Here is a 25,957-nt window from a genome sequence, read left to right as displayed (position 1 = left end):
TAAAATTACTTCAGTGTCACTTGTCCCACATATGAGTCAGTCTGGTTGTTTGAAATATCTTAATGTTGAGAGAGACTTCAGTCTGGGTTTTGGACCCAGAAACCTCTTGGGGCTTATTAGCAACTGATGCACCACAAGATGCAACAGTTTCTTTTAAGATGCTGATTTAATTAGAAGTAAGTGACATCCGGCACAATGAACATTTACTTCTCGATGATCAAAAATAACACCCACACAATAATACAGCTGTTGTTTTCAACCTCTTCCACCCAGACATGCTTCCAAAACGTGTTCATTTGTTATAATGAAGCACTGCATTGGCAGCTGTGTTTCTTCTGTGATTAGTTTGATCTGCATCAAGCACCATGAGTTTGCTTTACTTTATCAGGGCCAGCCTGTGTCTCTTTTAGCCTGTGCTCAAGGAACCCTAGTGCACATTTGTCTGTCTCGAACTTCTGCTGCCTTTCAGCTCATCACATCAGTCTTCCCAAGATATTTCAACAGTAGGAGGGGTTGAAATCCGTGTTGAAACTTGACCCTGACCTTCCTCAGTGGATTCAAGTGGAATTAAAGAGAGAGTGCCTGAACAAAACCAGCCTGACTGTTACTGTGAACAAAGCCTCCAGGAGAACCTCTGCTCCGGAGGGCTGGCTGGTGCCGAGCTGCTCAGCTGCTGTCCCGTCCTTTGCAGACAGCTCAGCCCACACCTGGTGCCCACACCTCTCTTGTCCCCTCTGCTGAACTGGCACAGTGGTTGCCCTGCCCTCTGTGTCTCTAACACTCTTTGCAAAGGGGCAGGGGTTTCTTAAAATCTTCTTACATAGGGAGCCTGGAAGAAACTGGCAGGAGGGAGCACATTGGGATTCAGTCTTCTGTGTGCAATGTCACAGCACTTGAACACATGCACTGGCTGAGGGACCATCCAAGTCACACAAACCTGCTTCTGAGCTCCAGCATTAGTGACAGAGCAGAGCAACTGTCTGTGGATGTGACAGACAGCCTGGCCAGAGAGCGAGAAAACTGGATTTGTGTTCTCACAGTGGACTTGTGAGACTTTTAAAGAAATTATAGAGAAATTATGATAACTTGTTAGTATAAACAACCTGCAGGTGGTGTTTTCCTACTCTGTTTTTCTGTTCTTCTCAAGGACTGTTTGTGAAAAAGATGTTTTTGTTAATTAGCCAATCAAGTGGAATGTGTCGGACCTGTCTATAAAAGAGGAGAGTTTTTCCTATTAAAGTTGTTGTTGTGTAAATCAGCCTTCTGGTGAATTTGTGTCATTTCTTGCTGCATGGTGACAACTGTCCCTGTACCAAAACTGGCAATTCATGGATGCAAAGTGAATGTCAGACTGGATTTAAAGTCCCCTCTGAACTTCATTTCACTTGAATATCTAGTTAAAAGGTTCCCATTTTTATCCTTTTCTGCAACATTAACTTTGTCTTCTGGCCCCACTGGAAATCATCTGGCCTCTCCTTCAATGAACTGGTTCTGAGCATCCAATTCATCCCCTGCACTATAGGGAAAAATTATCACAGAACTCTCTGCCAAACATCCTGATAGCCAGCTGATGCAGAATTGTAAGTGCAAAGAAGTGACCATTTCTTGATATTTGTCAGATTGCATGCATTGATAAGATTATTAATTTTGATAAGTGCTGGCAGCATAGGTAACCTCTTCAAAGACAACACTAGAAACTTGTTGACAAAGTTGTAAAACCAACACACTACATACTCTTTTCTGTGGTTTTTTTTGTTGTTTTGGGGGTGTTTTTTTCTCTGCTTTGGAAGGGTTTTTAATATCTGTTAGTAATATATTTATTTATGGGTGTAAGAGCATTTGTACAGATCCAGCTACTCCATTGTCCTGTCAGTATAGCAAACTAATATCAAAAGTTTTAGCAAACCATGTAAGAAAAAGGGGACATGTATTGTGCTTTCCTATTCATGCATCCTTTCAATAACCCATGACTCGTATGTTCTGAGCTCATGGCTGTTTGTGTGTTTAATCAGAACTGGTGGATTTTCTCACCTTTTATAAACCACTTTTAGCCCTTTTATACCTTCTGCCTCCACCTATCCAAATGATAACAGCTAATTTTGAGCTAATAACTTTGTAAATATAGTAAAGGCTGGTTTTCCTTTTGTGTCTTACTTTGCAACCTATCAATACTGAATTTCATTTGCTATTTTATTACCCAATTTCTCAATAATGATAAAACCACAGAATGTTATGGGTTGAAAGGAATTTCAAAAATCATCTATTCCCAACCCCCTGCCATGTATGAGGACACTTCCCACTAGATCAGGTTACTCGAGGACTTACCCAATATGGCCTGGAACACTGCCAGGGCTGGAGCATCCACAGCCTCCCCAGGCAACCTGTTCTAGTTTCTCACCACCCTCACAGTAGAGAGTGAAATTATTTTCTTCCTAATATCTAACCTAAATTTCCCCATTTCCAGTTTGTATCCATTATTCCCTGTCTTATGACCAGTTTCTGATGAAAAATCCCTCTCTGACTTCCCTTTAGGCCCCTTTCAGATACTGAAAGGTTGCTCTGAGTCCTCCACGCAACCTTCTCTCTCCAGGATGAAAAACCCCAACATTTTCAGCCCATCTTCACAGGGAAGGTGCTCCAGTCCTCTTTGTGGCCCTCCTCTGGACTTGCTCCTACAGTTCCATGTCCTTCTTAGGTTGGGGACACCTGAACTGTACACAATGCTCCAGGTGGGGTCTCACAAGAGCAAAGTAGAAGGAGAGAATCACTTCTTTGATGATCTGTGGTAGCGGGAGTGAATAACGTCCTTCCAGCATGACTTGCTGGCCACACTCCTTTTGATGCAACCCAGGACAAGTTTAACTTTCTGTGCTGCAGGTGCACACTGCCAGCTCATATTGAGCTTTTGTCACCCATCACCCCCAGTCTTTCTCCACAGGGCTGCTCTCAGTCACTTCTCCACCCAACCTGTAGATGTGTCTGCCATTGCTGCAAAACAGGACCTTGCACTTCGCTTTGTTGAACTTCATGAGGTTTGCATTGCTCCTCCTCTCAAGTGCGTCAAGCTCCCTCTGGATTCCTTCTTTCCAGACTGGTGCTGCACCACCACTCTTTCACTCTGAGTTTCCTCAGCAGGTCCTTATCCATCCACAGAGGCCCTCTGGCACATTTGCCAGATTTCCTCCTTGTTGGAGCATCGCTTCTGAGCTTGGAGGAGGTGATCCTTGGGTATCAGTAAGCATTCTTGGGCCCCTCTTCCCTCCAGGACTTTATTCCATCGGATTCTACTGAGTAGGTTCCTGAAGAGGCCAGAGTCAGCTAGCCTGACTTCCAGGGCCTGAGCTTGGTGCGTGCCCTTCTCACTGCCCTGAGCACCTCAAACTCCACCATTGTGGAAGGGGCTAACAGTGGACCTGTTAGCTAAGGGAGCGAGAAGAAGCTGAGAAGCAAGAAGAAGCTGAGAAGGAGCTCTCTCCAAGGCTGTAACCAAGGAGAGCAAGAGAAGTGAGGAATTGAAGAAAGATAAGAAGAGAACTTTGCAGCTGGATGAAGTATTTTTAGAGATAGTTGAAGTCACTCTAACTTTTCATCAGTGGTGTTATGTTGATTTATTGTGGCCAATAGTTAGGGTAGAAGAAGTATAAACAATTAGAAAGTGTATAAAAGGTCAGCCATGTTTGATCATAAAGAGTTGCCATCTGAGACTGCTTGTGGTCTCTGCTTTGTGTCGTGACCGCCTGGACAGCAACACACGATCTTGTGATCACCACAGCCAAGGCTGCCTTGGAGCACTACATTCCCCACCAGCTCCTTCCTCTTGGTAAACCTCTCCTTGTTGGCTCCTCAAACACTTCGTAAGGAAGTTGCCATTGACATATTTTTATTTTTAACCTTTTATTCCTGTCCTTTAACAATATTTTAATCTGGAAAGAAACTTTTCTCCTACAACTGTTTGCAGAATCTTTGGTGATGAAGATTGTGCAGAACTGTTTCTGATTTCAGAGAATATTCAAAGTTGGAAGGGACCCACAAGTTTTGTCAAGTCTAGCTCTTGAGTGAATGTTCTGTATAGGTGTTGAACCTATGACCTTGGTGTTACTGGCACCATGCTCTGACCAGCTGAGCTAATGTCAGGGTCCAATTCGTTAAAATCTCTTCAGAAATTGACATCTCTTTTTACTGACTCCTTACACACTATTCTTGTAAGGAAAGTAATTTTTCACTGTGGAAAATTTTGAAATTTGGAAAATTCTGTCTCTCCCCAGTTTCATTGTATTTATCCAAGAGTCTACTAATTTTGTTTGCATGAATCTGCATCAGGGGAGGTTTAGGTCCACAACATCCTTGGGGTGGCTGACTGCATAGGAACACCACAAGCCCTGCTCTGTGTAAAGTGCAGGTGCCAGACTGGTGCTGAAATTAGCATAGGTGCACCTGGGGGAAATGCCCAGGCCACCAGATCCCATAGGACAGCGAGATGTTAACCCAGATTTAGAAGCTGCTGCAGTCATGATGGATCCTAGTATAGTTATACCCCTCTCTCTCTTTTTTCTTTATTTTTCTTTTCCTACCACCTTCTCCTCAAAATATATTGTAAACCTGACCAAAAAAGTCCAGTCAATGCTTTGCTAAATGTCTTGCTCTGTCTGGATGCTTTAAAGTTTACTAAGTGAAAGTTTGCCAAGTGCCTTATTCTATCTGGATGTTCTGAAGTTTGAAAGTAAAAGTTGTTTGTTATTGAATGTCCTGAGATTTTTGTTGTTTTCCCCATGCACCACCCAGGGTAAATCAAATTACCTTCCCCTAAACCCACCCAATGGACCAGGCTTTACAGGCACATGGTGTGAACCTTGATGCTGTCCTGCATAGGGTCAGGAGTTGAAGTCAGTGATTCCTGTGGGTCCCTTTCATCTCAGGATATTTTATAATTTTATGATTCCAGCATTCTTGGCAGAGAAAACATCAAAGCTGCAATCCACAACAGTTTTTCTTGGGTTTTTTTTAGAATTTGTCATCATGTTTTGAACCTTTTGCTCTTATTGAAACAAGACGAGTTTAGGAGAGATGCACAGCTAGAATTAGTTTGGGATTTTCAGATCTGAGTTCACTGAGAATAAAGGCAAGAATGCTATCTAGTCCTGTTTGCCTATTATTCCCTCTTTAATTTTTTGTAAGACTTCTTTAACTACTTCACTTTGAGACATCTCTTTTGAGCATAGAAATTTCTTTTCTACTCATTTTGCAAGGAATTAAAACGTTCAACATCTGTTATTTTAGTTTCAGTATGATAATACATTATACATTTTATTGTTTGCCAATTAAATATCTGAATCTCTTTGATCGCAACAGTCATTCCCTAGGAAGATTAAAAAACAAAATAGCAGAGCAGTTGAAGGGCAATAACTGCCTCAGTTTTATCAAATTCATATTTCATCCCAGAAGCTTAAGTGAATTGAGCAGGGTGACAGCTCTCCAGATTTAAGTAGCTTGTAACACTTTACGATCTGTCTAATTGAGCAAGCTTAAAGCATATGACAGCACTGCTCATATTTCTCAGTGAAGGTTCTGTAACTGGGGTCCATATTGCTTCTGAGCATCAGATTGATGTGAAAACAAAAATCATGTGGGAGAATGATATGGGTTATTGACTGCACTGCAGGGAATACAAAGGCAGAAAGCAGAGCATTAGTGTTTACATACAGCTGAGCTAAACAAGGATGCCAAATGCTCCCCACTAAGAAGTATTTGAGCCGTGACCACTAACTAGCAATTTTCATTTTAGACAGCATATTCTTTTTCAGTTTAACACAGATCACTGCTATGGGCAAGACTTTTTTCTCTTTGCTTGTTTGACAAGTTGTTTAAATATCAGAAAACAGTTGAACTAGAGAAAAGCATTGAGATAAAAAAAATTACCTGGTAAAAAGACATGAAAAACATCAGTGTTTGAGAGTGAAAAACATATTTTCCTCTGTGTGGAATTTTTTTCCTCCCACAAAAGCCCTCTCACAGGTGTCACTTGGTTTCTCAGATCATTATGAAAGGTACAATTCACTTGCAGGTGCAAGTACCAGTCTTTCACAGAGATGTCTGGGACACTGGATCAAGGAGAAAGACTGGAGCTTAGAAGCACATATTGGGAACAGATGAGTTTACCTGCTTCGTCTCCTTTTATGTTTTTTCACTGCTGTGAGGAAAAGATGTACTGCTTTTTTTGACTAAACTTAGAAAAGGGAGAAAGCTTCAATGCTGCACAGTGAATTTCTGGGAATTCCTGTTCACACCACATGTAAACAAGAGAAATAGCACCAGAGGAACACGTTTGGAGTGTAGTTTTGCCTCCCCCAATTGGTTTAGAGGAAGACAACTGTATTTCTAAGAAAATATGGCACAAACCTCAGGGCCTGAGACAAGTAGTAAGTGGGAAGACTGGAATAATATCTGCCTTTGAAAGAAATCTGCCACCTCAAACTCAAACGGAGAAAGAGGAAAGAGAGATCACACCTGGCAGAGGAAATTAGCATGTTCTTAAACACATTGTGAAGAGCATGACTTTCACAGATCATCTTCTCTTTCCCGTGACATTTGCATGATCCATTCAAAAGTGTTCACCAGAACCCTGCTGTCAGAGCTAGAGACCTTGGGAGGGTGCTTCTTGCTTTTTCTCATGAGCAAGGGATTTATTTGCATATTATGTAGGCAGGAAATATTTTCTAATCACTTTGGGGAGTTCTGTTTTGATTTTCTTACAACAGCTGTAAAATTTAACCTCATCTCTCCATGGGTTTTTACTGATGTCTTTTTAGTAACTTTAAGCATATTGTCGTATTATTATGGGAAATACATAAAACCAAAACAAATTCTGTCTTTGGCAGGTTTCTGTCACTGTATCCTAGTCCACATTCCCAGAGTGACTGAGGAAATTACCAAGGACAAGTGGAAAAAACAAAACAATCTTTACACTTATTTCAACATTTTTTAAAATACTATTTTAGTGACATTTGTCTTAATTTTGTACTTAACTTTGATGTTGGTATCTCCCAGTGGAGCAGTGTTTTTATGCATGTCCAGGAGCACTGAATCAAACTGCTTATTTTTGACAGCTGTCTTACACATATCAGAGGCACAGGAGTGCCTCACCTCACTCAAATTGTTCTGGGAAGCCCCAGATTTATTTTCTGCTTCTGTTTCTCATATGGTTCTTTTGAGTACCAGACTTGCATATTCTCTTTCAGCAGAGAATGAAGGAAGAAAAAGGGGAAAATTACCTTCCCATCACCAGCTGATTCAAAGACAATCAATGACAAATGTCAAAATCAGGTTGAATGCTTGCCACTGGACAACATCTAATCCATTATAACTAAATATGTCTATAAGCATGTGTGGTATAATGTATATTTTAGTATTATATATATTCAACATATTATGTGACTATTAAAATTACAACACTGGATCTCAGGGTTGATGGCAAGAATAAAAAAATTTCCTAGGCTGGTCTGGTCATGAGGGCAGATTTTTCTCCCAGAATAGTGATTAGTCTGATGCTCTCAGCAGATTGGGTCATGTTTTAATCTTGAGATTTTCTGCAACCACAAACAACACCTAGGCAAGGGTTAAGGATTGATACCAGGCCTCCTTGCCTGTAAAGTGCACAAGAGGTTTGCCCAACTAATGTGAACATGTGCCTGAAGACATAACTTTTCTTTTTCTAAATGTCTCTCGTTTCAGTATACAAGAACCCTGACAACAGAATATTGGTACAATAAGTATCATTGCAAAAAAACAAGAGTGTAATGGAAAATGATGTGATAGATGTCATAAAATTGTGAAGTTTGTGGATTGACAACATCCAGCAGACACTTGACTCTACTTTGACCAAAGGGAGGTGGGGCAATGACAAGGATGTGCATGCAAATAAATGTTTGGGGTGTTTCCTGACATTTCTGGGGAGATGCTGACAAAAGGAAAGGAGCCAGAATTGGTTGTCCTGATTACCTTTAAGGGATCAAGGGACACACCAGGTGAAACCTTCCACACGTCTGTGTTTCTATTGCCTTATGACCTATTAAAGAAATAAGAAGGGACATATCCAATACTATTCCACTATTCATGTCCATGCTCATGACAAAGATGTTCTAGTCTGTGGACTGACTCACTGATAAAAAGGAATTCACATGTCAAATAAACCCATTCTCCTTTGCCCTCTTTATTGTGTTATAAAGATCAAGACCTAATAAGTCATATCTAGAAAATCACTCTTCTGCTGTCATCTGTTTTATGTTGATGCATTTTTGGTCTGGGAAAGTACATGAAAACCAGAAAGTAATTTCAGAGTCCTACAGAAGTGTAGATTTTTTGAGTAGACATTAGATGATATCAGAAAATATCACACTTTTTGTTGAGCATCATATTTGTTATTTAGCAGATTTATGGGTGAAAATATGTTTCCACAGCTGTAGCCCTAGTAAAATCTTTAATAATGGTAGGGTTTGGTTTTTTATGTTGGTTTGCAGTGTAACATGTCCTCCTGACAGAAGAGTAATCAAGTATATTTATAGATGTGATACTTGGACATGATGAAATAGAATATAAACATAAATATCCCCAAAGATTGGACATTATCATTTGTTTCACAGTCAATATAAATGCAGTTTGTTCTTCTTATCTATCCTAATTCTATATGAGAAAATACCATAGATGTAACCTTTTTGAATTTGTGCATAATATTTTTTCATATAAAAATGCTGTCATGAAGACAATCTTTTCAGCAGGAAGTGGAATTTCCCATTTGGACAAAATTACAGAATTATGAAACTGCCCACATATCTCATTTCATCAATCTCTGAATAAAGACTTTTAATTGAATTCAAGAGTTTTGGATTTAAAGGTGAATTTACTATTTTAAATCAGAAGCAAAGTCTCTGATATCAAATTATTTGGGTGATGAATCACTTGAACATTTTGGTGAAAAGGATGGATACTCGACAAGTATCATAATTTGTATTTTCTCTCTGTTTCAGAGAAGAATAATCAATTCTTACATTGTTTGTCTTTTTTGTCTGAAATTTTACAGACCTAGGATAAAAATATATCCTGTCCAATTTCAAGAAAAGCCAGCTGAGGCACTCTGAATTGCACAGGATACCTGACAGTTGCCAGGACAATGTTCCTTCCAAGGTGTCTCTTCCAGATTGTAGTATGTTCAGGTTATCCAGGCTTTGTAATTCTTAAAAAGGAGATTTCATGGATACATATAAAAACCCAACCTTCACTGAAACTAACAACTTTTGGAGAGGTCTTGAAATAACTTTGTAACTTCAGAGCAGTATCCTACATTCAAACCTGGACCCTGAAACGAGTACACCTTAAAGGAATGCCAGTGGCATGCTGGTAGGGTTTGAGCATCCATGGATTAGAAGGAATAATATGTGGTTATCAGGCTCATCATAGTATATTTAATGGAGAGAATTCTCTGGGGGATCAGTTCATGGAATGGATTATTTTGTGAGAAAGAGCTCCTACAAAAATTCACCATCTGATGTACAGTGCAATAATACTTCTAATAGTGAAAGTTTTGGTATTAGGCCAACATCTGAACACTTTCACAGAAATTAGAAATGGAGGTGTTGTGGTTTAACTCCAACTCAACCCCACACAGCCCCCACTCCACCCCAGTGGGATGGGGGACCAAATCAGAGGGATGAAAGTGAGAAAACTTGTAGGTTGAGATAAAGACAGTTTAATAGGTACAGCAAACACTTTGCACAAGAAAAGCAAAACAAGGAATTAATTGACTACTTCCCATGGACAGGCAGGTGTTCAGTCACATCCAGGAAAGCTCCATCCCATGTAGGAGTGCCTTGGGAAGACAAATGCTGTATCTCTGAACATCCTCTCCTTCCTTCTTCTCCCCCAGCTCTCTAGGCTGAACATGATACCATTTGGTGTGGAATTTCCCTGTGATCATTTGGGGTCAGCTGTCCTGGCTGTGTCCCCTCCCAAATCCCCATGCACCTCCCGCACTCTCACTGCTGGGTTGGGGTGAGGGGCAGAAAAGGCTTTGGCTGTGCAAGTGCTGCTCAGCAATAACAAAACCATCTCTATATTAACAACCCTATTTTCAGTGCAAATCTAAAACACAGCCCCATACTGGCTACTATGAAGAAAATTACTCCAGCCAAAGCCAGCCCTGCTGGGGATCTCTGTGTGGCTCCAAAGTGCAAATTAGGGCCTTGAGCTCAAATGCAAGGAACGAGAAGGAGGGAGCAGCCTGCAATAGGAGGCCCTGCCAATTTGCAACTGGAGGTGACCCCACTGAGGTGTTTCCAGGCTTGTACATGATGCAGCTCGATACCTTCACTGCTATTCAGCTCAGCCTGAGGCATGATGATGAGCATGTATGAAATTCAGCTCAGCGAGCTGATGCTAAAACAGTACGAAATGTCAGTTCTCAGCAAGGGTAATAACACTTCTGGGGCATTAATCATCCACTGGGACACAGCCAGACAGCAGCAAATTGCAGGCTAATAAGAGAAAATATACATGATGTATTGTGGGTGTGATTAACTTCCAGGGCAAATATCTGCCAAATATGACTGTAAGGATTGTACCACAGAGGAAGGGGTGGGACAAAACCAGCATGAGCTGCTAAGGAGGGTGTGACTGGCAATGCTGGGCTGCATTTTCGTCAGTGAGCCAGCACTCAAGGAAAGAGCCAGCTGAGGCTGCTGAGGGTGGTTCTGAAGAGGTACAGTTTTGGGAAGGCAAAGCCACTTGGCTTCCTGCAGCACAGGCTGTGCTTTGGAGTGGCAGAAATACTGGTTGTAAACTGAGCAAGAGCAGCAGGTGGGAACGCCATGCACACAATGTTTTCTACATCTTGTGATTGGATTCTGTTCACCCCCTGGGAAGCCAAACAACATCCTAATCTGCACCCATTGTTGCATAAATAAATGCTTGTCTGAATTGCCCCTTTCTCTGTGAGGATGGGATAATGCTGGGCCTGCAGACGCCCCATGCCTGCTCACCGACAGGAAAGCCTGTCCCTGGCCTGGGCCCATGGCCAGCAAGCTTCTCTCCTCCAGAATGGGCTCTTCACACCTCTCACTCCTGCCCCCAAAGGCACTCAGCATCTCCTCCGGGAGCCTCTACTACACTCCGTCCCCTGTCTCTGCGTCTTATGGACAGCTGGGTGACAAGGATGGATCCCAGTGCCTGGGAACCCCTTTGGGCATTGAGCAGTGTGAGCTGGGGCATTGGCAGGGAAGAGGAAGGACTTCCCTTCACCCAGAGCAGAAATACCAAAACCAATTGGAGACAATGGGAGAAGGGAGCCTGACAGGTGTCCCTATTCCAAGCAGTGGGAACCATGGAAACAGCATTTTAGCAGCAGTATAACCCCCAGGGGATGAGCACAGCTCCAGGCCATGCTGCAGAATGTCCCACCTGGAGCTCTGTGCTCAAAGATGTCTGTGTGAGAAGCACCTGGAATGTCAACTTATGATCAGCCTCCAAGGTGAAGCCTTGACAGACTAAGAACAGTGTTCTGCACAAGGGGCAAAAGCCCTGCATCTGCTGTGGGTCTGGTGGCAGGTCCAAAGCTGGGCAGGTTTCTAGAGGCTACAGGAGCCGCCTTGGTCACACGCTGAATCCTGCCTCAGATTCAGGAAATAAGAGTTATACTGACCATCAAGAAAATGTTACAAGAACAAATAAAAACTAATTAGTAACTTAGACAAAGCAGCTGATAGCCATCTGCTATTTTTCAGCTTTATAATTTTAAAACAACATTGGTGATACAGCAACATATTTCTTGATAAGCAGAAAACAAATGCATCAGATTAATAACTAACAGTCTTGTGCTTCAGAAAATAGCAGACTAGAATATCTTTATTTAGCTACAATGGAAGATTTAAAAAGTAATCTAAAATTGCAATATTTTGCAGAGAGTACCGTGGTGCAGTGCTGATGTAATAGGATACCTTCAGAGGTGTGTGCACACCCTTTTGTAGGGGGTATTAGGGCTAGCCTCAGTAAACTGTGCACACTGATTTCCATCTGACAATTACACATGCCAGCCACAGAATACAGAAATACTCTGCAATGTAAATTCCATGCCAATAGGGGATCTCACCTGAGGTAATCAAATCTGCATGTATTGATTTTTAAGAAATATTTTCAGATTTTGTAGTAGCACAACAGCCACTATTTCCTGGTTATTTTCTAAGACACAAGACAGTTACACTACTTCCAAATCTGGAGATTGCACAGGAAGGGAAGGGAAGGGAAGGGAAGGGAAGGGAAGGGAAGGGAAGGGAAGGGAAGGGAAGGGAAGGGAAGGGAAGGGAAGGGAAGGGAAGGGAAGGGAAGGGAAGGGAAGGGAAGGGAAGGGAAGGGAAGGGAAGGGAAGGGAAGGGAAGGGAAGGGAAGGGAAGGGAAGGGAAGGGAAGGGAAGGGAAGGGAAGGGAAGGGAAGGGAAGGGAAGGGAAGGGAAGGGAAGGGAAGGGAAGGGAAGGGAAGGGAAGGGAAGGGAAGGGAAGGGAAGGGAAGGGAAGGGAAGGGAAGGGAAGGGAAGGGAAGGGAAGGGAAGGGAAGGGAAGGGAAGGGGCAAAAACTGTACACAAATAAGAGCTTAACTTGTGAAGAACTATTTTTTTTTAGGTTTTTCTGACCATTTCTGTAACCTAGCTGCAGAATATTTTATTTCTGCTGTTTCTTTCTCCATTGAAAGGGTTTATTAACACCTCTGTCACATAAAAGGAATATTAGGACACAAGCTAGGAGTAATTTTCCGAATGAAAGTCCTTTGAAACATGTATATAGCTTATTTTAATCATATGATTCTCATCTTGGGGCAGCTGCTCTCCCAGCATTAACACCCTTTTTCTCTACAGGTAATAACCACTTGCTTGTGGTTTGCTTGGAACCACTTTAAATTGTCAGAGGATTTTGATTCAGTGATTTAAGGATTTGAAGATTCTCTGAATTTGCTATCATGGAGAAGATTTAATTTACCAGAAGAATCACAGCACAATTAAGTGTACTAGAAATACAAACTGGAAAAAAAACGGGCAAAGTAAAAACATATGGGCAAGAAAATTTTTATGTGGAGACATAAATCCTGGATTTAATATAAAAAGCCTTTATCTGCTTTTGTTTGTTACACAGACTATTTTTATTGTGGTTAGATTTTAAATGTGTTATGTCAGCATGCTGATTATGAACTAAATGTGACAATTCATACTGTGGCATGTGCAAAAAGAGTATATATCAGTAGATGTAAAGATATATGCTGACCTTGAGTATGTGCAGAAATGCATTGTGAAAAACACAGACTTAATGTAAAAGTGATTTTATTTTAAGACCCAAGCATGAAACTGCCTAAACAACTTGGACTCATAAAATGTGGGAGTCACAAATTATGCTTTTTTTCAATATTTATGTTATTCTTTCATATGTGATAAGTGAATCTTAATCTGTTAAAAAAAATTCAATCGTTGACTTGCTTCTACCTTTCTGTGGCAGCCTAAAGTGGGTCTTTCTTTTCTGAGTGCCAGATAATTTCCTTAGCAAACACATATCACTGTCAAAAAATAAGTAGAGTAAGTAAACTGAAGGTTTCAATCCTAAATCATAGAAAGTTTTGCCTTTTTTGTTGTTGTTGTATTGTCTTTCCACCACATCAGTGAAAATTAAAGACAAGTTAAATATACTGTCAGCATTTTAAAAGGGTTTTCTATCAAAGAAGGATTAAGAAACCAAGGAAAAAGCCAAACAGAACACGAGCAGGAAATAAGAATAATTTCCATCTCTGCCCTTTTTGCGAGCTTAGTTTCGAATTACTTCTAAGAGGGATCAAGTTTCTGACAGAAGATTGACCTTCAAAAGGGATGAAGTCCCTTATCTCCCAAACTACTATTGAGCTCAGCTTCAGACTGTCATAGATCCAGCAGCTTATGTAAGAGCAGCATTCATTTAAAAGGTGCGAGCTCTCCTTCTTGCAATCTGCTTCATTTTGAAATAAACTGAACATGTCTGTGTATGGACAAACCTTATGAAAGTTTAAAAAGAAAGCCACAGCTCCTAAATCTATTTATCTCTGCTCATGCACCTGCACCTCCCCACCTGCAGTGCTGGCTCTCCGAGCATCCTCTCTGCCTTGGGAGCACTGGTCCCCTCACCTGACCCTGCAGGAGCAGCCCAGGGGTCCCACAGGCACTGGGGCTGCCCTTGCTCTCCTCTCCTGGAGAGTCCCTCTTGTCCTTCCTTGCAGAGGTGGACAGGGAGACTGGATGAGCTCTGTCAGTGTGAAGCAGGAAATGAAGAAAGTATTTTTTGCTTGGTTTGGAGGAACCCCTCAGCAGTGCTTTTTCCGTGAAGAGAGGGTTCCTGGGGCCTCCTTCTGATGTGTTTGAATTTACTCTCTTCTCATTCAAGTGGCAGAGTTATGGGCTGATGTGAATCATACCACCAGCTCCTGCTTATACAGCCTGCAGGATGTAAAGCTGGAAATTGCCCAGAGCTCTCAAGAAATTATCTGATAGATTTAGAGCTATAACTTTCTTTTATTCAATTATTTGCTGAGAATTGATTTTAAGCTCCAGCATTTGAATAGAAACTCAGCATCAGAATAGTCCTAGAACAGAATCTATGGTGCCTAATAGCCCATTCTCTCTCCCAGTCAATAGATTTTCTTCTTTAAAACCTCGGGGAAGCAATTGTTGCAGCTGAGTTCAGTGAGGTATTTGCTAATGTATTGTCAATTAACAGTTATATTGACTGGAGAATTCAGCTGATTTCTTTATATATTACAATCACATAAAAAACTATATCAGGAGGTAATTAAATGAAACATTGTTTAAAGACACCTAATAGAAATCTACCGATTGAAATATATTTCAAGTTTTTAAAGAACCACCAGCACTTATCTCATTGACATGAAATGGGAGTTAGATAAAGAGACTTAACATTTCATTTAGAACACTTTCCAGTCTTTAGGATTTGAATGCTTCAGAGAAAGTATATACTGAAAAGCTGTTTAAAGTAAAGGCTAGATTTCTTTAAGGAGAAGATACACAGAAATAAAGTGATAAAGATTAATTTTTAAACCACAGTTTATACTTGTTTTAAAGCCTTCTCACCTTTTCTCTCTGCTAAAAATAAAAGAACATAATGTATTTTTTTTGCTGTAAATTTTTTTGCAGCCAAGTGATTTTTTTTTTCCCTTGGGATAAAATTTCATCCATTGCTGTGATGGATTCTTTGTTATTTAAGGAAAGGTGTCTCTCCCTGTAAGGTGACTGCTGCTTGTTTGACATTTCAGAAGGCAGCTCATGGCTGGTGCTCTGCCACAGCAGCCAGCCTGCAGTGTACAGCACCCTGACAGCCCAGACACACTCAGGAGGAGTTGGGATAAAAATGGCAAAGCAATTGTTCATGTGCACTGAGGACACCTGCAGAAATCTGGTAATGTATCTAAATCACAAGTTCGCATGTTGAAGCAGATTTGAAACATAGGTAGCGTTGGTGAGGGGGCTGGTGCAGAAAGTCAGGAGTCAGCAGGCAGGCACACTGGCTGAGAATGAAGGCACACCAGCCATAAGGCATCCCGAGTGCTCAGGACTAGCAAGAGCATTAACAGCACTTACATGATCAGCTCACTAGAAGCTAGAGGAGAAATTACCTACATTCACTGCAGAAGATGATCCTGGATAGGATTTGGGTGCTTGTATCCTCAAATTACATCTCTAAGTTACTGAGAGGAAGGGAAGGCAGAGATGAGCACTTGTCAGAAGCAAAGGCAGTGTTGAGAAGAGGGCAATGCTGCTGCAAGGCTGACCACAACTCAAAATCATGGGCACATCTTGGGTACTTCCAAGGAAAAGAGAGCAAGTTATTACCTCTTTCAATGACCTTCTTTTTACAGTATGGCTAATTTGAATTCTTATATATAAGGACCTGGTTTTTGTTTGGTTAGGTTTTTGGTTAGTCAGCCTGTATGTGAAGTGAACTCGAGTGAAACCAAGATCACTCCATCTTTCTGTCAGCAGTGGAAGATAAAACAGCATAGTTGGGAACTCCTGAGTAATCTGTGCCCTTACATACATGGGGAACACAAGAGAAGGTCTCTGTGATACCAAAGAATCAAATACGACAAGAATTTTCACAAAGAATTGTACCAGGAAAACCCCAGAACAACTCTTGTTTTATGTTAAAATATTACTTGCAAAGACTTACATTTCCCAAGAGAAGCTCATAAAAACACAGGTGGTAAAGTAAACTGGAAGGTAGAAAGCTAAAAAACACAGTAGGGTATTCTCAGACCCCTTTTGACTTTTGCAGTCTGATTGGGAATGACTGAAAAGAGAAGCTTCATAGTTAGCCTGTCATTTAATAAAATAAGGACATAATAACAAGAAGGTAAGACTGCAATTGCCAGGTGTACACAAAAGCCTGGATGTCACGAGTCCCAGAATGGAAAAAGCTGGGGAGCAGTGAAATGTGATCAGTTAAACCATATAAAAACAGATCTTAGTGAGAGATCATTCATTACAGACCAGTCATTTCAGCTAATATGAATGCAACACTCATTTTTCCTTCTGCTAATGAATTTTGGGGATTCAACATTCCATCAAATCAGGGTCAAACTGAGGCTGCCATCAGGAGCAGTAACTATTACAGTCCAATAATTAAGGGCTTTTTCCACAAACAGAGACTGTAAGGACTGTAAGGAATGAAAATATCAATCAATTTATATACATTTGCAACCAGCTTGAATTCTTGTATCATAACCTGAACATGTAAGGAAAAATATTCTTTCCTAACATAAATCATTTCACAAACATCCAGAGGGAGACTTGGAAAATTACAATCCTTTTTTGTTATTCCACTCAGGGTATATTTTTTCATAGTGTGTAATGCTGTTCCTGTGCATTTTCCATTTATCTAATAATATAAAAATGTAGCATTTGAAGCTTGGCAAACAGATCAATGTGGATGTTACCATCATCTTGATAAACAGATATTTCTGTGAGAGTTGAAATATGGCTGTTTTGTCTAGCAGGAAATCTGGCATTCATCCTAGGGTGTCTTCCTTGTTTGACATGCTCTGCAGCTTGTAGATCTTGGAGAGACTGATACCATCACAGGAAGGGTTTTTTGGATGCAGCTGAGACCAAAGTTCAGCCCATTTACGGAAAATGGTGACTCCAAACAGGTTTTCATTTCTTACTAGAAAATAAATTAGCTCAAAAAGCTGCAGAGACATTTCCAGGTTAAAACACAGCTGCTAAGAGGACTGCCTTGAACAGAAGGGTTTGTGCCTTAAACCTGTATCAATAAAACAAATAGAAAACAGAGGAGGTGATCCAGAAAGTTACAACAATAGCTCAGTGTTTGAAGAAATTGTTCAAAGGAAAGGGACAAAATACTTCTGTTGAATATTTGGTTGTCTGGAGCCAGAAAAGAATGAGATTAATCATGGTGTCTTTTTTTTTTTTTGTTTTAACAGAACATGGGGACAAATGAAAGAAATTGCTCTGAAGTTTAATTTCCTTAAGCAAATCTGAGGGCAAACCAAATGTTTAAGAAATTAGCAATAAAAGTGTATGAACATGATGTTATTATTTATGAGGGAAGGGATATTACCCTTTTCCATATTTTATAAAATCTCTCAAATGATTATAATTTCCTTATTTTACAATTACTCCAAAGTCCTCTCATCCCTCTGTCTATACCTCAAGTCTGTACAGTTGGGACCTGATCTGTTCCTCAAAAATCTCTGAAGAACTTGCAGGCCTGCACATAAAGAGGGCTACATGAATCCCAAGTGTAATTTTTATAGAGTGAAACTCGATGGTCTTTAAGGGCCTCCCACTGGTCAAACACAGAACTACAATGGTACCCTGGTAGTAAAGCTCCCTTCGCCTTGGGTTTAGGTGTGTGAGGGCTTTGACCTCTCATGTCAGACAAAGAGGGCTCCGACAGGACCTGGGCCAGGGTATGGGGAAGACCCCGAGATTATTTGGAAGAGAAATTTTCCTGGGATTATGTGAAAGGAAGTAAAATTTCTGTCTAGAAAACCACTTTCAGCCTATTTAACCTCATTCTATGCTGAGTTAACCCTGAGGATGGTTTACCTGGTTGTGCCATGTGTTATTTTTCAAATGAGTCATGACTTGATGCATAGAAAGAGAACTTTTTTTAAAAAGAACCTCTGAAAATTTCAGGGGAAGCAGGCCAAAATGGGCAAAAAGCCAGGGAGAACCAGATAGAATAGAAGCTGAGAAGAAACTTGTGCTTAACTTGTTCCTCAAGCTTTCCTCTCTAGGACTAGAAATTAACTCAGCCTAGAGCTGCCAGGCACTGAGTCAGATTTGGAAATATGGTCCCTCTTCACACAGACTAATAATGCCAGCTCTCTTCAGCCATCTGGCAGAGTCCAAATCTGGATCACATCACATCAGTCTGCCAGATCACCTAGACACATTTTTCTCTTTACATGCTGTTGTTATACTCCTTTGTTGTGTTTCCATTTCCACATTATTCTTCTTGACTTCACTGTGTCATGTTTGTCCTGCTCATGAAGAAGAGCTTCCCTGCAGCAGCAGTGAGCTTGAGTGAGTCCTTCTATCATCCTACATGGGGCAATACATCAATGCCCTGTCCCTGCACTGAGGTCCAGGGCCTGCAGCTGGCCTGAACGCTCTTGATGATTGTCAGTGCTCAGGCAGCACACAAATCTAACCTGCCCTTGCAAAAAAAGGGACATTTCAACCTTCTTAGAAAGTCACTGGAGCATCCTCTCTGCCTAGTATCAAAATTGTGATGTTGCTGCATGTTCTGGTGGAGGTAGCCAGGCCTTAGGAGTGACCCCTGAACACTTTCCTCCCTAAAGCACAGGCTGCAGACAGTATCATTTCCCAGACCAGGCAGAGCACTCCCTGTTAAGTGAAAAAATGGCAAATTTGGCCTCAGACCTTGGCTGTCCTGGAAAGCAGTGACACAGATCACTGAAGGAGACTGATTCTCCTAAGGCTGGCTACCAAAATAATCATTTAGCAGCTAAGAATATGCCAAAGGCTTTACACCAAGTTTATCCTACACCTTAGCCCAGGCTGTGGAGCTTTAGCTACTAGTGTCCCCTTCTCCCACTCAATCCAAAAACACAGTTCTTCCTGGCTCACCCTTTGGGTCACCTTCTGGCACACAGCCTGGGTGGAGTGGGGACAGCTGGAGCAGCTCCCAGAATCACTCCCCTACAGAACTGAGCTGGGGAGCAGGAGAGGGCAAGCAGGCAGGTCCTGGCCGCCCTCCCACTGCACTTCAGGTTGTTCTTCTTGGTGGGATCTCAGTTGTCCATTGCCATCTTCTGAGTGATGTGCAGGGGCTGACAGCACTACCATGGGTACAACAGGGAGAAAACAGGTACTGGCTAAAACAATTATGTTGGATAGAGCTAGCCTGGCAAAGCCACAGCCAGGAAAAAGCATCATTCCATTTCCTAGATTCTGATAGCTCAAAACCTGACACAATGCTTCTCTGCAAAGAGAAAGTCCTGACAGCCTAGCCCTGGGGCACTCTCTCTGCTAAGCTGTTTATTCTTGGGCACCACAGGTACCAAAGAGCCAAGAGCATGAGCTGACTCTTGTCCCTCCCGGGTTCCTGAAGACTGTGATAAAAAGTAGTAATTTAGTTGAGCACCAAAGAAAACCCTGTTTTCTCTTTATTTCAAACCATGTTTAATTACTGTGTGAAATACACATTCCCTGTGTTCCCTGTATTCACCTCCTCCTGAAACAGACTTCTAACATTGTTCAGATCCTGCCTGTGCCTTCTGCTCTCCAGGGACCATAAGGGAAGCTTAGGGTGGCCAGCTGAGATCTTCAGGTCCAAAGTGAGGCTGAGGCACAGCCAGAGAAGGGATGTAGGTCAACACAGATGGATGAGAGACTGAAAAATCTGCCTTGGTGTCTGAACCAGCTATGGGAAACAAGTTAAATGCTGTAAGTCATCTGCAAATGGGATTGAAAGAGATGGTAATCACAGCAAACAAAATCAGCAGTAGACAAGTATTTTTACTAGCAGAAGAACCTGTGCTGTGCTTCATTAAAGCACCCAAATTCAAGAAAGAAACAGCTGTTTGTGGGATCCTTAAGCACTGGCAGCAGACTATAACTTTAAATGGCCCACCTCCCCAAAGCCAAATCTATGGTTACACCAAATCAGGAAAACTCTAGTGCTTCAAAAGTCCCCAGCTGAACCTCAACTTCTGTATTTCTGAGTTTGTGTCTGGTTTCCATAATGAAAACAATTCAGGCTTATGCTATCTATAGACAACCCAGTCCCCTTCTATGAAGTGACTTTGTGTCTTTCAACTCATTATAGATACTAATAAAACACACAGGGTCCTTGACATTTAATCTACTGTCATAATAATGTTGGAAATACTCAAAATGGGGAAACTAATTTCATAGTTTGTGCCCTTGACTGACTGGGGATAACATTTTATGTTGCCCGGGTAAAGGCCACGTGAGATCATGCCTTTCATAGTTCTTTAAAAAAATAGTAAAGAATTCTGTGTGGAATAGAAAAAGAAAATTCAAATTCTCCCTTCAGACCCATCCCTCTTTTCTGCAGCCATCATTCTTGTTGTGTCCTACTCTGGCTCATCCCTCAGCATCACAGGGACACCAAGATCTTCATGGCAGCAGAGTGCTCCTCAGGTAAGGGTCAGAGACAACCCTGCTCATAGAAGTCTTTTCAAATAGGAAGCAAAGGTCCTTCAAAGAAGCTCTAAAGTTTAAGAGACCTGGAATACCTGCTTCTACACAGAGAGAGCTCCCTTCCATGAGCCCCACAGCCCTGGTTCACGGCAGCCTCAGCAGCCTCAGGACTTGGCAGGGACAGCCTTCTTCAAGACAGTGGTAAGGAACATGTCATGGAAATCATACAAGTGGAAAAGTAAGAAGTTACTTAGCAAATATCCTAGAAGGATTCCTGCCTGTCTGAGGCAGCAATGCAGCTTGTCCTGGACACTTGCAAGTTTACAACCCAAGGAAGAGAGTATGTAATGGAGCAAAAAGGGGTGACACTTTCTGCAAGGAGCCTTGAATTTTTATCTCCGTCTCTCCAACCAAACCAAAAGGCTATTGAATGTAGTGGAAAGGCTTTCAGGCTCCCTTTGAACCTGGATAAACCTCTCAGTGATATATTGACACCTATTCAGAGCAAAACGAACCTGACCAGATTGCCACTCCAAGGAAACCCCAGCTCACTGCCCAGGTGGGGAATGGGGCTGGATTTTCAGGCCAGGGTCCCTTAGCAGGCACCAGAAGGTTGATTCTGAAAGAGCCAAACTGCCTCTGGGGCACTGGGGAGACCCTGGGAACAGGCAGGGGCCAGGAGCCTGCCCCAGGCCTGGTGAGCTTTGAGCTTTGCCTGCCCCTGCCTGCCTGGCTGCAGACACAAGGATGCAGCACCTCCTCCAGTGAAATGTTGCACTGTGTGCAGAAGACACTCATTCCTCTGGCATTAATCTTTCAGTCTTCTCACTGCCAGTCTAGCTTGAAGGAACTATTACACAGTCTATAAAGTTTAAAAGAATAAGAAAAGCTTAGCTCCCCATTAAATAGGTTGAAACAAAAACTACTCAGTTTATCTCATCTGCAGCAGCCACACAGACTAGACACACAACAAGGCTCAGAAATGGAGCCAGGGTTGCAAGAAAGAAATTAATTTGCAAGAGAAGATGCCCCAAAAGTACAGTTACAGTTACAGTTTGTGAAAGAAAAAGGAAAAAGGACAAAACGAAAAGAAAAGGGAAAGGAAAACAAAAAGGAGCCTGACAAATAAAGCTGCCAGAAAAAAAAAAAAAAGTAAAATTAAATAATAATAATTGTAGAGAACATTTGTTATCAGAAATGCATCCTAAATAGCTCTGGTTCATACTACAGAATCAGAGCAGAGGCATAACAAATCCTGCCCTTGGATTTAAGGGAGTCAGGGTGGTTCTAAGGGTTTCTGTTTCCACTGACACCCCTGATTTTCAGTGTAAGTGCACCACCCCGCAGGAGCAACAAATTAGATGTTTAACAATATGAATGGTTCTCAAAGCTCTGCTCTGTGTGTGTCCAAACCCGGAGAGAGATGAGCTCAGCTGCAGCAAATGCTGCTCCCATCTCCACGTCCACCTATCATCACAACTTACCAGGCATAGTAAGATTTAGCAAATATGTGAATAACTGGAAAGAATGCTGGCACTTTCTGTCCAGAGTAGAGGTGGGAGGAGATGTAAGAAAATTTGAGTTGTGAATGGAACTACTGAGAAGCTATTTTGCTTTTCTATGAAGAGGGATGAGTTTCTCCATCATTCATGTCTCCATGAATGATGGAGAAAAGCAGCAGAGATTGCTGAGGCGGGATGGGGCGAGGGAAGCACGGCACCGAGAGCCGTGCCAGGGAGCGCCGGGCTGCGCGGCTGGAGCGGCGGGGCATGGATGGGCCCAGGCGGCACCGCCAGCTCTGCTCCTGGGCACGGATTGCTCCCTGATTTACATCGAATGGATGGTTCTGCTCACGGAGGAAGGGCTGGACACGCTGGTCAGGCGTGTGAGGCTCTGCGAGGGTGCTGGCATGGTCCTTGGGCTCAGCCGTCACTAAAATCCTAAAATCCTACCAGGGCCGCGTTACCATTTGCAGCCGCGGCTTTCGGAGGAGGGATTGTGTCCCAAGAGTGAGCCTCAAAAATCTGCACGCACTTTTGGTGATGGAAGAAATCCTTAACTGCCTTCTTAGAAAGTAGTCAAGGGCATGAAATATTTTTAAACAGCCAGTGGAAAGTCAAACCATGATAACAGTTTAACCCCGAGCCTGCACTTTTTGAAGTGAAAAGCTTGGTGTCCGTCTGGCCAAAATTGAGCAAGTCTTTAGCTGGTGTCTAGGCTGCTGATCATTTAGGTCTTACTAAAGCATCCAGAAGAGAGAAAATATTGAACTAGAGGTTTACCAGCAATCAGAATTTCGGCCCACATCTCTGTATTAATAATAAATGTGAATCCTGACACTGATGTCAAACAGCATTAGGTGAGTCACTAATCATGAAATTGTGCAGACAAAGGTGTCAGAAGAGAGAAACAACGCAAGACATGATCTGGCAAACCAAGCCTCTCACCAGAGCTCTTATAATGCAAATCAGGCACAACTCCGGGGCACGGCCAGCAGGATGCTGCTGTCACCAGCATCAGTCCCCTCCAGATATCGCCACCAAGGAGCCGGGGCAGAGCCTGCTGCTCAGCTGATGCCACCCCGATTGCCCATATGGTGGAAGTGCTTCTGCAGCGGCTGGCTGGGTTTCTGGAGGACTGTGTTGCAGGAGGGAGAACCCGAGTTCCTAATTTTGAACCAGTGCTGTGAACAGCCTGTTGTTTAACAAAGTGGAGATGGTCCGTATTTTTCTCTTTAGCATTTTAAGTAAAATGTTTAGAAAATTTGGCACTTTGGGGATTTCCTCATTCTATCGTTTGAGCAGCATTTTATTCATCTTTTTATGGGGTCTTGATTAAGCTTGAGGACTAGGAAATGAATTTCAATCTCTTTTTCAAAACAAAGTTCATATTGTCAGTGTGAAGCACAAACGTGGATGCGGGTGCAAAATTTGTTCATTGCAGAACAAAAGCTCATCCTGTTAAAAAAAGATGAATAATTAATCTGAGTTTCCAGTAGGACAGTTTTTGCTCCAGTTTCCCTTGTACAATGAATTTATGCTTATATTTAGCTCTCTCCTGGTCACTCAGAGTTGTACTAGACAGTAGTATCTGTTTTGAAAACAGGCAAAGGAAAATAATTTTTTTCTCTTAAATTCAGCATCTGATTTCAATTATTCTAATAACTTTACAGATTGAGTCTCTGAAGTTCCTTTGTGCTAGATGAAAAGGTGTTCCTCTGTGAGATTCTTCTTTTATCAGTGATGAAATTTGTTCTTTCTGGCAATACGTCCTATTTTTGAAAAGCCTGTTTCTGATGTGTTAAGTCTAGGATAAAATTCTGTTAGTACCCATCTAGGGAGAACAGAATTACTCATTTCATAGCAAACCTATTTTTGTTCCTAGCTGTGTGTGTAATGGAATAGGAAACAGTGCTCCTGTTTTCTGCTGAGAGTACTTCAAGCCATCCTTCATAATGAAGCACGGGTCTGATTCACTGCTCCTGTTTTTCCAGCTGGAGAGTCAGCCTACACTGGCTGTTAACATGAAGGTACATCTACTTGGGTACATTTTTTACTCAAAATCATTACTATAAACCAGAACAAGATAACTGCCAAGTAAGCCTGTTTCTTTGTTAATTGGACATTAAACACACAGAGACAGAGCGTTTGAAACAAAGATCACAAAAATGTCAGTTTTCTCCACTGACTCCTTCCAGCCCAGATGAGCTGTTAATGTCACTAATTGGCCAGCCTGCAATCCAGTGCAACCCTGAGAGGGGAGATGGAAAGGGCAGAGCTGTGGTGCTTATGGAAAAAAAAAATGCCATTCCTCACATTTCAGCTAATCTATAGCTCTACATTTCAATTATCCTTTCCAGTAATAGGATGATTGCTTGCATTCAGTAATGAACCAGAAACCAGGAACTTAATGTTCTCATCTGCCAGGCAGTTTTTCTGACTTTTAGACCAATTGACAGCAGCTATAAAAGCATTATAAAACATGGTATGATTTAATAGATGCTTTCATCTACCTCAACGTTGTTCAAAATAGCTTTAGTTAAATACAATTTTCCAAATAGGGGGATGTCAAGCCTTATCAGCCAGGGTCCACTACTAAAGAAGCTTTTTTGTGAATACCTAGAATTTGACATTTGTTCTTCAGTTTTCTAATAAATCAAGAGTGCTGAAAACGCCTGTATTTTTCAAAGTTCAGTCAGAAATAGATTTCATTGAATGACACATCTACACATAACTGAAGAATGATACATCACCATAAATGAATCTTCCAGCACTTCAGGGTGGAACTCCACAAAATAAAACCATCTATTAAATTTATATATTTTATTAATGTATTTGAAAGCATACTGGAGTTTCAGAAGATCAATAAATTGTTTGGGGATTTTAGGGTTTTTTAAAGGCAATGTTGGCAATAAAAACACGTGGACCTATAGATCACATTTTTAAATACATTCGAGGTGTAGCAACTCTTTTGAAAATTCTTACTTTCATGTTTTCATCTTAGATGCCTAAATTCCTTTAGCATTCAGGCTTTTAAAATCAGGTTCTCACCAGAATTTCAATGAGACTTTTGACTACAGCAGTTTTGGAAATTAAAGTCAAAAATTAAACACTCTGAAGACACTTGAGAATTTTCCTGGGTGGTGCAGGTTCGTTTTTGGTTGTGTGTGTGTGTGAGAGATTCTTGTGTAACTCCAATAACCAAAGGAAGAGCTGTAAGAGGGTGCCATGAATGAATGTAAATCATTATCCAATTACCTTCAGCTCCTTTCACACCAATTTTTTTTTCATCTGTTATTTGACTTCATTATATCTTTACATACAGTATGACTTCCTCTTGCTTTACCACACTTCCATAACTAACTAGTTCCACAACAAGCTCCAGACTCCCTGATGACTTCTGGTTTGTGACAGGGCAGGCACCTCATAATGTGACTGCACAGACCACATTGCATGATGTCAGAACTGCAGAATAGCTTTATTTCATAATCAAGAGAAGCTCCTTACAAAATACAAAGTCCAGACAAGTGTTGCATTTCTAGGCATATATTTTACTAGATTAACTGAAAAACTGGACAAGCTATTGACTTCCCAATGCTAAGCACAGGGTGAGAAAACTATTCAAAGTTTAACTGCACCTATACAAGCTGGAACAACCAAAAGCTGGTAGCTGGCATTTGTGCAGCTAAAGCAGAGGGTGAGAGATGATCAGCTAGATATCTCCTAGGGGAAACA

The 25,957-nt window shown here is 41.6% G+C and overlaps 2 long non-coding RNA genes across 2 annotated transcripts; one reads left to right on the top strand and one right to left on the bottom strand.

Moving 5' to 3' along the window:
• Positions 1 to 10,264: 10,264 nt before the first annotated feature.
• LOC135295210 (uncharacterized) lies at positions 10,265 to 14,111 on the top strand. Its single transcript, XR_010357239.1, has 3 exons — positions 10,265 to 10,845; positions 11,946 to 12,138; positions 12,894 to 14,111. It is a non-coding gene; the product is annotated as an uncharacterized LOC135295210 (long non-coding RNA).
• Positions 14,112 to 23,510: 9,399 nt separating this feature from the next.
• Positions 23,511 to 25,721, bottom strand: LOC135295209 (uncharacterized). Its single transcript, XR_010357238.1, has 2 exons — positions 25,481 to 25,721; positions 23,511 to 23,680 (listed from the first exon to the last, which is right to left on the bottom strand). It is a non-coding gene; the product is annotated as an uncharacterized LOC135295209 (long non-coding RNA).
• Between the last annotated feature and the right edge of the window lie 236 nt (positions 25,722 to 25,957).

The sequence above is a fragment of the Passer domesticus genome, chromosome 2 (genome assembly GCF_036417665.1).
Source record: "Passer domesticus isolate bPasDom1 chromosome 2, bPasDom1.hap1, whole genome shotgun sequence".
Lineage (NCBI taxonomy): Eukaryota > Metazoa > Chordata > Aves > Passeriformes > Passeridae > Passer > Passer domesticus.
Note: the sequence above shows the minus strand (reverse complement) of the source record. Positions and strands in the feature narration are given on the sequence as shown.